Here is a 12532-nt window from a genome sequence, read left to right as displayed (position 1 = left end):
TTAAGAAACTACTTATATTGTTTTAAATTTTTATACTTATGATTTTCGTTTAAATAATTAATTTTAAAAACTAAACATAAATTTATATAAATTTAATAAAAAATATGCCATCAATTAATATAAAAATTTTTATAATTTATTTTAATAATAAAAATATATTTAGAGGATCCCCAATGCAGCATATCATTCTCACTACACTTTCACACAAAGTGTAGTGCCATGTTAGTAATTGTGGTAACATGGCTCTACACATTTTTGAAAGGTTCATTTCTCTTGTTGTGCTCACATATTTTATATTCTATATTTTATTATTTTAAAATTTATTCACATATTAATGCACAATCAATTTATTTTATAATATTAGAAGTACACACAAGACCCATTATTTCAAGTGTATAATGGCTACTTGATTATACACATTTGAAGAATTGAGTATAGAATATGAAGGACTCATCCTAGACTATAAATTTAAGGGGTGCAGAGTCTCGCTCTAAGGATGCATCATAGTAAGTGGAAAAAATTAAAAGACTCTGTAAAAGTCAAACACTGAACAATTGGATGCCAGCCCAAGCCCCTGCCAGTTGGCAGGGGCTCGGGGCACCTTCTCCTTCTCTTGTATGTACAACAATCTCAAAACCCCAATTCAGATTCCTAATGGCGGCAGTGTCAGTCGCCGCCGAGTGGCAGCTCCTCTACGACCGCTACTACCGTAAGCCCGAAATCTATTCAATGCAATGGAAACACGTCGACCTCAGCCGCAACAAGGTCGCCTGTGCCCCCTACGGTGGACCAATCGCCGTCATCCGTGACGATTCCAAGATAGTCCAGCTCCTCGCCGAATCCTCCCTCCGAAAGCTCCGAATCTTAAATTCCGCCGGGGTCCAGATCTCCGACACCGAGTGGAGAAACCCCGGCGGCCGATTGGTCGGCATGGCCTGGACCGATGACCAAACCCTAGTTTGTGTCACCCAGGACGGCACGGTTTATCGCTACAACATTCACGCCGAGCTGGTTGTGTTGGGATTTATATGCCCTGGCATAGCAAATTCCTGTTTGGATTAATTGACATATGTTCCTGACGTTTCTGAAAATTTATGTTTTATACAATTGGTGAATTCAATGTATTATATTTCGATTCACTATGAAATTGATAGTGTCCATGTAATTACAAGAAATATTTATATATATGTATGTGATGGTAATCAATGCATGATATATAAATAGTAATTATAAATTGTTCATAGTCGGTAATTATGGATGGACTCATAATTAATGAAGACTTGAACTGGATCCGCGTTAGGTTGAGATATATTGCGAGAGCCGTCGTATGCAATTACTCCCTATCACCGTCATGGCATTTGACTCTTAAGCATGAGAAAAGTATAGACTCTTTTATTAATTAATAATTACTTTGATTTGTTCGGCGGATTCTTCGGGATCCTTAGACCGACACTTCGGGTAGTTATGTAATTAATAGTTAGAGGGTTATATTTTCAATAGTTGCATCATTGCTACTTGTATTTATTTTATATTGCTTATGGTTGATCACAAAGTAAATTCGAAGGCCTTCGTATGATTTTAGACAAAATGATTTATTATATATTTATTTATTAAATTATTATTTTTGTCGAACAAATGTTTTATTGTGATCGAGCCAGAAATAATCAAAGGTACCAGAATAAATATATTAATTAAGTAGTCGGATTGATGGCATTATTTATCCGATAACTAATTATGCATAGAGGGGTCAAAGTGCAATATTGACTTAGAGGTTATTTATTATTTAATTGGAGTTCAATTAATTTCTTTTAGTGGAGTAAAAATTAATTTATGAATTAATTGAATTGGGTCCATGGACCGGGCCAATTATTAATTCATTGTAGCCAATAAAATAATAGGCCCAATGGATTCTCACTCATAGCCCAACTTGATATTGGAATCATATTAGATTTGAGACATGTGAATTAGAGATTGAGAAGGATTAGTTGTTTCCTTTTCTTTACCTTTATGTTGCCTATAAATATACATGGTCTATGTATATTTTGGGGGTGATTTTGATGAGAAGAAAAAAAGGAATAACTTTTCTCTCTCTAGAAAATTAGGGTTTATGTTCTCATCTAATGGAGGCTCCCACAAACTTAGTTTTCCAAGATCAGTCATGGGGACATATGAGTGATTCCTAAAGGCAAAATAATTACCAAGAAGATGGAGATCTAAGGAGAAGGCATCTTGCTAAGGGATCTACAATAAGTGAGAACATTCACTTTAGAGGAAAGTTTTAAAGGTTTACTCAGACCTTTGATGTAAGTATTCAATCTGTTAATTGAATGATACATCATATTTTATTTTTGCGCAAAACTTGTCTCTATGTAATGAATCAAGATCTATGAATTTAAATCCCTCGAAAAGTTTTTAAAACTTGCACGTTTCCCAATAGTGGTATCAGAGCATGGTTTGATTCATTACTAGAGATCATGATTTTATGAAAATCATCATTCATGGATCCAAAATTATATTCATATATATTTTTATTGATGTATGTTGATGTATGATTTAATATGTTGATATATATTGATACATGATGATGTATGAATAATTGTGAATGAATGATGATGTATGGTTGGGCCATGGATGAAGCTTATAGGAATATTGAATGTAATTTTATCTTTGGATGAATGTAATTAAGGCTTTAATTTAGCCGTTTGAAAGTTCAATGATGTAATTTATTTTTCCCATTGTATTTCAAGTAGTAAATATTTTTAAAGCCATGTAATATTCATCAAAGGATACTATGAAGCTTCAAGAAGGTCCAAAAGGGTTAAATTATGCTTCAGTAATTTTCTGGAATTTTTCCGGAATTTTTGGAATTTTTCTGGAATTTTTTGAGGCTTAATTTAATTTTCTGGAAATTTTTCTGATTTTTCTGGAATTTTTCGGCGATTTTCCGGCGACCGGAGTTTGGCCGGCGACAAGGGACAGCTCCGGAAGGTGGACGGATGATCCGGTGTGGTGCGGTATACATGAGCGCACATCAGCAACCGTCGGATCAAAGTTCAGCGAGGCAAAGATCCAGTGGAGTGCGGCTGGAAGTTGCCCCATGCACCAGCAGTAGCAAGGCGCGTGCATGACACGCGCCGGAACCACAGCAGCGCGCATGGCGCGTGCCAGCGCGTGGAACGCGCTGGCAATTCACACACGCGCGTGCCTGCGCGTGAGAGCGCGTGGCACGCGCTTCAGCATTCTCCCAGCGCGTGCAGGCGCGTGGGAGCGCGTGGCACGCGCTGGAGACCTCTAGAGACGCGTCCAGGCGCGTGAAGAGGTTGGAAGGCGCGTGGTAAGCGCGTGTTGGTGCGTGTAAGACCTTTCAAGCGCATTCGGACCGCCGTTTCGCTTCTCCTGGTGCGTACCAGCCTTATGTGGGTGTTTGCAAGCCGATGGATGATCTTCCCGTAATACTTAGAGTAGTTAAATGTTAAAAGCTGATTCCATTGGCCATTTTATTTGTTTTATCTGTCATTTATTTATTTATGCGATGTATGAAATGCATGGAATATATAATTGTTAATTAATTATTATTCATGCATTGGATCCATGATATTTATTTAAATGGCTTGATTTATATTAATTAAATTATGAAAATTAATTGGATTAGATTACTAATTAATTTGAGGGCACCTATTGGGAAACGCAAAATTATTTTTGTAAATTATTTTTAAAGTGTGCTTCAAATTAAATATTAGTGAATCGTTTAAAGTCCAAATATTTTCTAAATTTAATTGGATTAAAATCAAGACGTTTTGCATGCATTATATCATGTGAATAAATAAATTCAAAATCCTAATTATGAATGATTAAAAATTGAGTGGGAGCGGGGATTTTTATACATTGCCCCATGGCCTTCGTTATTAATACCATTGTAATTAGATTTTCAAAAATAAGGCCCCACGCATGATTTGAAGAGTCTTAATATTACAAGAATGGTTATCTCATAAAAATAATAATATTAAATGTTCATTGTAATTAGATCTTTAAAAATAAGGCCCTACGCATGATTTAAAGAGTCTAGATTATAGTGACAAAATATTTAATATTTTATTTTTCATTAGAGCATTAATAATGTTATACACTCAATCTAAAATCAATAGTGTTAGCTCCCCAACGGAGTGGTCTACACTAGGTGATTTTAGAAAGGCTAAACATAATCGGGAATCATTTCATATAGATAGACAATGCATTGTCTTCAGAGATATGGAGATGATGGAATTTGTCCGCCAATAGCAATAATGAACTTCGCCTACCGAATAAGTTATTGGTATATTGGTTATCCGATTTTTCATGCAGTGGTTAAGGGACCCACATACTATTTTAATGGAAGTGCTCACCTAATAGTAGATGAATCTCAACAATAGTAATAATGAACTCCTCCAACAGGATAAGTTATTGACATATTGATTGGTTGATTTATTTTGCTACAGAGTTGAGGGACCCGCATTAATTAAAAGGGATTATTCACCAATAATGATAATAATCTCTTGTTCAATTGAGATTTATTATATTATGTGGTTAACAAACTCATTTTAATTTTAAATATGCATGACAGTATTAATAATTGCATATTGTATGAATGCATTTATATTCAAATTAATTATGTATAATCCAGTTTATCTGCTTGCTTACATATTCAATGTAACTGGACTTCATTAATATTGACTGGGAAAGGAAGTTAGATATTTTATTCACAACGTAAGGGTACAAATGTATTTACTACTCCTAAACCTAATCCTTTTACTTTAAGATACCCAAGAGAACATTAATGCTTTGAATAAGTGAAATAAGGCAAATGAGATGACTTGGTGCAATATTCTAAAGTTTACCTCGAATACGCTCCAAAGCTAACATTTACATTATTTTATTTTCTTCAAGCATCATGTTAAAATTTAATAAGATGTTTTGGTGAGATTAGATAGAGAGTATGCCAAAGTACTATGTCAGACTTGAATAGCATCAAGATAGCCTAAGGAACTCCAGTATGAAATCGAATTTTGAAAAATGATTGTTTATTATTTAAAAATTAGCTGGAGATCAATAAGGCTGACTTGGGTGGTAAGTTTCAAGTTAACATGATTATTGCCTTGTTACCAAACTCGTTCGACTCTGTTAGAGTGAACTAAATAAGGAATCAGTTTGAGTTCACACTCGCTGATATTCTTATAGAATTGGTAACAGATGAAGGGATAATCAAGAGTATGGGCGTTCCTATCAATCTAACCTAGTCTATACCATCTTCTTCTAGGCCCAAGTGGAAGGGCAAAGCACAGAAGAAGGATGATAATAGGACTAGACTAGCATAGAACATGGGTATTCAAAAAGGTTAAAGGGAATAAGGCAGTGTATGTTGAGGGCGAAGAAAACTGTTTCTTTTGTCGCTAACTAAAACACTAAAGGACGAACTGTTTAAGCAATGACGTGGCATAGGAAAATATATATTTAATCATTGAGCCATGTTATGTGGTTGTGTCTATTAATTCCTGATGGATAGATTCTGGAGCCACTAAACATATTTGCAATTTATTGTAAGGATTTCAGGAATCCAGAAGCCTTGATGATATGGATATATATTTATCTTTTGACCTGATGCCAAGGTTGTAGTTAAGTCAGTGGGAGTATTACATATGAAATTAGAGAGTATGAGGATATTAGTATTAGAGAACTATCTTTATGCACAGAAGTGAAACGCAATCTCATTCTTATTTCACTTTTGGTTTATAAAAACTGTGTTGTTATTTTGTAAAACTGGTTTTATAAAATTGAATAGATATGCGATTGCTTCTGGTGCATTGAAAGATGGTTAATATACTATAATCACAAACTCTTAAGATTTGCAGGATGTAGAAACTAATGTTGCATCTTCTAGATTGAATGTTAAGAGAAAAATTGTTATTCCTGACTCATTGTATTTTTAATGTCTATTTTTGGGTTGTAATCAATCAAAATGAGATTTAAAGATTGGTTAAAGAAGGTTTATAACCTAATGAGGCAGAGGAGCCTAAACCAAACTTGTGAATCTTGTTTTGAAGGATAGATAACTCTAAGGGCTTAATCAGCCAAATAAAATAAACATAAAGAACAATTGGAGTCGGTACACACGTACACGTGTAGTCTTATGAACATCCAATCAAGATTACTCACGTTTTGGATAAATTTACCTGTTGCGACACAAGTCTTATACTTTTGGTATATTCCGAGAGGGTCAAGACTGATGTGGAGCACAGATTAGGTAAACTTATCAAGACACTTCGATCTGATCGAGTATATGAGTATTTCTTGGGATAGTGCAAAGACTATATGGTCAATGAGGGTGTTGTGTACCAGTTTTCCGCAATTGACGCTAAATTAATTTAGGTGTCAAATAGGAATAACAGAATTCCACTTAACATGGTTAGATCTATGATCAGTTATGCCACATTATCTTAAGAGTTTAGCGTTAATGACATCGATGCGTATTATGAACTGCATTCCATCTTAGTCTGTCTCATGGATACCGTTGAGCTGTGTTTTTGACTAAATCTTAGTTTGAATCACATGCACATATGGGGTAGTCTTGCACATGTGCGCTTGATATGGACAAGTAAGTTGGAAACAGATCATATGCATGATAGATTTGATAGCTACTCTAAAATGTCACTAGGACTGATTATTTTATGATCTCAATGATAAAAGTTGATTGTTTACACTCACTGTTTATCTATAAGAGAATCATATTATGAATCACATACCTAGTAGCATAGTGTTAGAGAATATGGTAAGAGTATCAGATGTACCACATATGAACACACTTATTATAGAAATTGAGAATAATATATGAATTCCCTATTGATGCGTTAGCATCATCTACTACACAGATTCTTGCATCGGTACATTGATGTAGTGGGAGGATTATCATCCAATTCGACAGAATCATGTTTTTAGGTGAGACCATTATGGACATCCCTGTTAAACATGAGTTGGACCCAGTAAGCTACACGGAAGCGTGAACCGATGTGGATACAGATCGTTTTGGTGAGTTACTATGAAATCAGAGTTGGAATCGATGTATTCTAATAAATTCTGGGATCTTGTAGAACTTTCTAGTATGGTGATTCCTATGGAAGGCAAGTTAATCTACAAAAAGATACCAGAAGATTTCTTAGTGAATAAATCATGAGTGTACAAGGGAATGTCATTATTTTTCTAATTCTATATGTATTGATGACATCCTACTCATTTAGAATGATGTGGAAGTTGTGTCATCAATAAAAAGGTAGTTGTTCAATTACTTTTAAATGAAGGATTCTTAAGATGTAAGCTATATTCCTAGGATCAAGCTTTTGCAAGATCAGGTTAAAAGGAAAATAGGCTTATCTTAATAATCCTACATTGATAAAGTTTTGACCAGGTTTGGTATGCATAACTCAAAGAATGAGTTCTTGCTTTATTGATATGGATGGCTCTCTCTAGCAAGTAGTTTTTCAAGACTATCAAAGGAGATTGAGCAAATGAGACTGGAACAATATGTTTCGGCATATGAGAGTCTCATATATGCCATGGTCTATACCAAACAGGACATCCGCTACATAGTAGGGATAGTCAGTAGAGATCAGTCCAATACTGGACTTGACAACTGGTCTATTATGAAAAATATCATTAAGTACCTAAGGAGAATCAATGATATCATACTCATTTATGGATGTGATGATATGGTCCTAGTCAGGTATGCTAGTTCTGATTTTCAATCAGAAGTAGATACTATGAGGTTCATGACTTAGTGTATGTTCACTTAATGGAAGGGAAATCAGTTGGTAGATTGTCAAGCAGATTTCAACTGTTGACTCAAACCTGCAGGTGGAATATATTGCAGCCTTAAAGGTGGCAATATAAGCCTATTGGTTTGATCTCACTGATTTAAAGGTTGTGGAGCATACTAGCCTGCCTATCGAGCTATATTGCGACAATAGTGCAGAAGTAGTCCAAACCAATGACCTAAGGTTCCATAGATGAACAAAATACACTGATAGGAAGTATCATGTTCTACATGATATTATCCGGCAAGAAAATGTACTTGTAGCTAGAACATTGCATTGGAACACAACTTTGTTGATCCATTATCAAAGGTGTCATTGATCAATAATTTTGATCATCATCTGGATAACATTGGAGTTAGGTGCAATTTGAATTGGCTATGAGGGCAAGTGGGAGCTGTTGGGATTTATATGCCCTGGCATAGCAAATTCCTGTTTGGATTAATTGACATATGTTCCTGACGTTCTGAAAATTTATGTTTTATACAATTGGTGAATTCAATGTATTATATTTCGATTCACTATGAAATTGATAGTGTCCATGTAATTACAAGAAATATTTATATATATGTATGTGATGGCAATCAATGCATGATATATAAATAGTAATTATAAATTGTTCATAGTCGGTAATTATGGATGGACTCATAATTAATGAAGACTTGAACTGGATCCGCGTTAGGTTGAGATATATTGCGAGAGTTGTCGTATGCAATTACTCCCTATCACCGTCATGGCATTTGACTCTTAAGCATGAGAAAAGTATAGACTCTTTTATTAATTAATAATTACTTTGATTTGTTCGGCGGATTCTTCGGGATCCTTAGACCGACACTTCGGGTAGTTATGTAATTAATAGTTAGAGGGTTATATTTTCAATAGTTGCATCATTGCTACTTGTATTTATTTTGTATTGATTATGGTTGATCACAAAGTAAATTCGAAGGCCTTCGTATGATTTTAGACAAAATGATTTATTATATATTTATTTATTAAATTATTATTTTTGTCGAACAAATGTTTTATTGTGATCGAGCCAGAAATAATCAAAGGTACCAGAATAAATATATTAATTAAGTAGTCGGATTGATGGCATTATTTATCCGATAACTAATTATGCATAGAGGGGTCAAAGTGTAATATTGACTTAGAGGTTATTTATTATTTAATTGGAGTTCAATTAATTTCTTTTAGTGTAGTAGAAATTAATTTATGAATTAATTGAATTGGGTCCATGGACCGGGCCAATTATTAATTCATTGTAGCCAATAAAATAATAGGCCCAATGGATTCTCACTCATAACCCAACTTGATATTGGAATCATATTAGATTTGAGACATGTGAATTAGAGATTGAGAAGGATTAGTTGTTTCCTTTTCTTTACCTTTATGTTGCCTATAAATATACATGGTCTATGTATATTTTGGGGGTGATTTTGATGGGAAGAAAAAAGGAATAACTTTTCTCTCTCTAGAAAATTAGGGTTTATGTTCTCATCTAATGGAGGCTCCCACAAGCCTAGTTTTCCAAGGTCATTTATGGGGACATATGAGTGATTCCTAAAGGCAAAATAATTACCAAGAAGATGGAGATCCAAGGATAAGGCATCTTGCTAAGGGATCTACAATAAGTGAGAACATTCACTTTAGAGGAAAGTTTTAAAGGTTTACTTTGACATTTGATATAAGTATTCAATCTGTTAATTGAATGATATATCATATTTTATTTTATTTTTGCGTAAAACTTGTCTCTATGTAATGAATCAACATTTATGAATTTAAATCCCTCGAAAAGTTTTTAAAATTTGTACGTTTCCAACAGGTTGAACCAATATTTCAATGGGTAAAGAGTGTTTTGATCACAGTGTGCTGGAGTGTGTGTTTTGGGGCAATGGAATGGTGTGTATCAACGAGGCCAACCAGGTGTTTTTTTTTTTTTTTTTTTTTTTTTTTGAAACGTGCCAACCAGGTGTTCTGCATTCAGGATTTCAAGAATCCGAGGCCGTGCAAGCTCGCGGACACGGATCTGGACGAGTTACCTCACTGCGTGGCGGTGATGGAGCCGCAGTTTAACACGTTTGTGGATGTGAAAGTGTTGCTTGGTGTGGAGGATCATGTGCTGTTGGTGGATGAGGATGGGATTCAACAGCTGGGTGATGGAGCGGGACCGCTGCAGAAAATGGTGGTTTCGGGCAATGGGATTGTTTTGGCGTCATTCACGCATGATGGGCGGGTTCTGGTTACATCTACAGACTTCTCAATTACCCATTTTGAGTACAGTTGTGAGGTTGGTTTGTCATTTGTTTCATCAAATTGGCTTTTCCACAATTTAATAGTATGCTCTAACACCACTCAGCTATGTTTTCGTATTTTACTTTATAATAATAGCATTGAATTCACCTCGCACCATACTAACAGAGATAATAAATACATGAAAAATTGTATTTATCTTTTAGGGGCAAAGTATAATAAATCCCCCTTTACTATAGGTGTTTTTCACTAAACCCCACATGACTAATTTTTTGCAGTGATATTTGAACCAAAATGTCCTTCTTCATATTACATAGGAAAAATTGCATAAACTCTACTCTGAATTTTTGGCAAGTAACCTTTCTCAAGAAAAAAAAGTTCACATAAAACCCCACTAACTATCCAATTTGTTGCAAAGTGATGTTATAATAACTAAAGTGTCCCTTAATATAAATTTAATAAAATGGTGCTCCTTAAAATTGATGAGTCAAGCTATTTTTATTTTCTTATAGACTCACCATTTAAAAAAAAAAATTCAAAATTTTTATAACAACAATATACCAAATGAGTTTGTATTAATTTTGATTTAATAATAAGGAGCACCATTTTATTATGAAGCAAACATATTTATATTTCACGAAGATTTTGTCAATTGCACTCCAAATCAGTCAAAATTGGGCTCCAAGTTATAGCAATTATAGAAAGAAGATGCCAAATGAGTTTGTATTAATTTTAATTTAATATTAAGGAGCACCATTTTATGAAATTTATATTAAGGAGCATTTTAGTCATTATAACATCTTTATTAAATTTATATTAAGGAGCACTTTAATCATTATAAGATTACTTTGCAAAAAATTGGATTAGTGTTGTTACAAACTTAATAACACTAATCATTATGAGTCAGGGTATTTTTATTTTCTTATAGGCTCACCATTAAAAAAAAAATCAAACAAAATTTTTAGAACAACACTATACCAAATGAGTCTATATTAATTTTAATTTAATACTAAGGAGCACCATTTTATTAAATTTATATTAAGGGACATTTTAGTCATTATAACATCACTTTGCAACAAATTGGATGGTTATGGGGGTTTTATGTGAACTTTTTTCTTCAAGAAGGTTTCTTACCAAAAATTCAAAGTAGAGGGGTTTATGCAATTATCCCTATATAATAGGAATAAGGGCATTTTGGTCCAAATATCCACTATGTTACCCCTCTTGGATAGTTGGGTTGTTGGTTGGGGGGTGGGGTTGTGTGTGTTAAAAAGTTAGTCGAGGGGGGTTTATTGGCCTATCTTTTATTGTTTTTGCGTCTCAGTTTGACCATCAACTTTATTGGTTTCTCTGATGAGATGAAATGCATGCACTTCTCCTCTTAATGTTTGGACATGTAATTGAAATTGAATAAGACCATTTTGTTTTCTAATTGTATTTTAAGTGAATCATTTTTTCTTTTTAGCTTGCTAGTACTTTTGAATGATGGTTTTCCTTTTGAAAAATCAAAAGGGTCACTCTTGTGCTGATCTCCAATTGCCTATATCCTTCTTTTTCATTCCCTTTTTTTAAGGTTAAATTACTCTGACCAGATATCTCTTGATGGAAGGTCTAATTACACATGGCAGAAACATATGGCCTATTTACATGGGTGTGAGTCCGATCTTGAGAACAGATGAACAACGTTTCTATCTTCAAACCGGCGATTGCTAAATCAACAAGTGAACAATGAAGAAGAGGGGAGAACTGAAGCAGATGACTAAATAAAGGAATGAGGCAGTTAACCCATCCCCATTTAGTGTGCTTTCTCCTCTCTAAAGAGACCTGACCCCCCGTGAAGCTACTATCGTCTTTTTATACTTCTCCCACACCTCTTAGTTAGTTACCTAATCATTTCTTGATTTCGGGTATGAGATCCATGTGTCCCCTTTTTAGTCATCTGGTCATTTGGTACTGATATCCCTTGATTCCTTTTGGTAACTTGGGCATCAAGTCATCCATTACTAGGTAACCTTCAGTACCATCCTCCAATCCACTTGCCCTCTTTTGATTCCTGTTATATGCCATGTCAGTCTACATGGGACTTGACATGTCATGAAGTGATCACAGGTACCTCGTGTTACCTCACGTGAGATAAGGTGTTGCGGGATGGTTTACTCCATGGCTCAAATTCAGAGTGTACCCCGGTTCACACGTCAGATATGAACTTCATAGTTTATCCAGTCTCTTCCACCAAGGTCCTGACATGTGGTCGCGCCTGGGGTACTGACACGGGGTTGCCTCCTATTCCCAGTAGGTTGATAAGTTCTCCACGTATAGTTGGGTCCATCTACACTTTTGAATGGCCGAGCTTTTCCTTGGCTCAAATTTATTATTTTTTCCTCATTATCTAGGATTTTAGATCCTCGATCTAATCCTATGGAGCCACTACTCGATCCAACATA

The 12532-nt window shown here is 34.8% G+C and overlaps 1 pseudogene; it reads left to right on the top strand.

Annotated features, from left to right (window-relative positions):
• The first annotated feature begins 654 nt into the window (after positions 1-654).
• LOC132313852 (protein VACUOLELESS1-like) overlaps positions 655-12532 on the top strand; it is a 34839-nt pseudogene continuing 22961 nt past the window's right edge.

This window comes from Cornus florida, unplaced genomic scaffold (genome assembly GCF_030987335.1).
Source record: "Cornus florida cultivar Cherokee Brave unplaced genomic scaffold, ASM3098733v1 CherokeeBrave_3.0.0_Hap2_Chr06, whole genome shotgun sequence".
NCBI lineage: Eukaryota > Viridiplantae > Streptophyta > Magnoliopsida > Cornales > Cornaceae > Cornus > Cornus florida.
The sequence above is the reverse complement of the archived record's forward strand: the minus strand, read 5'-3'. Positions and strand labels throughout refer to the sequence as shown.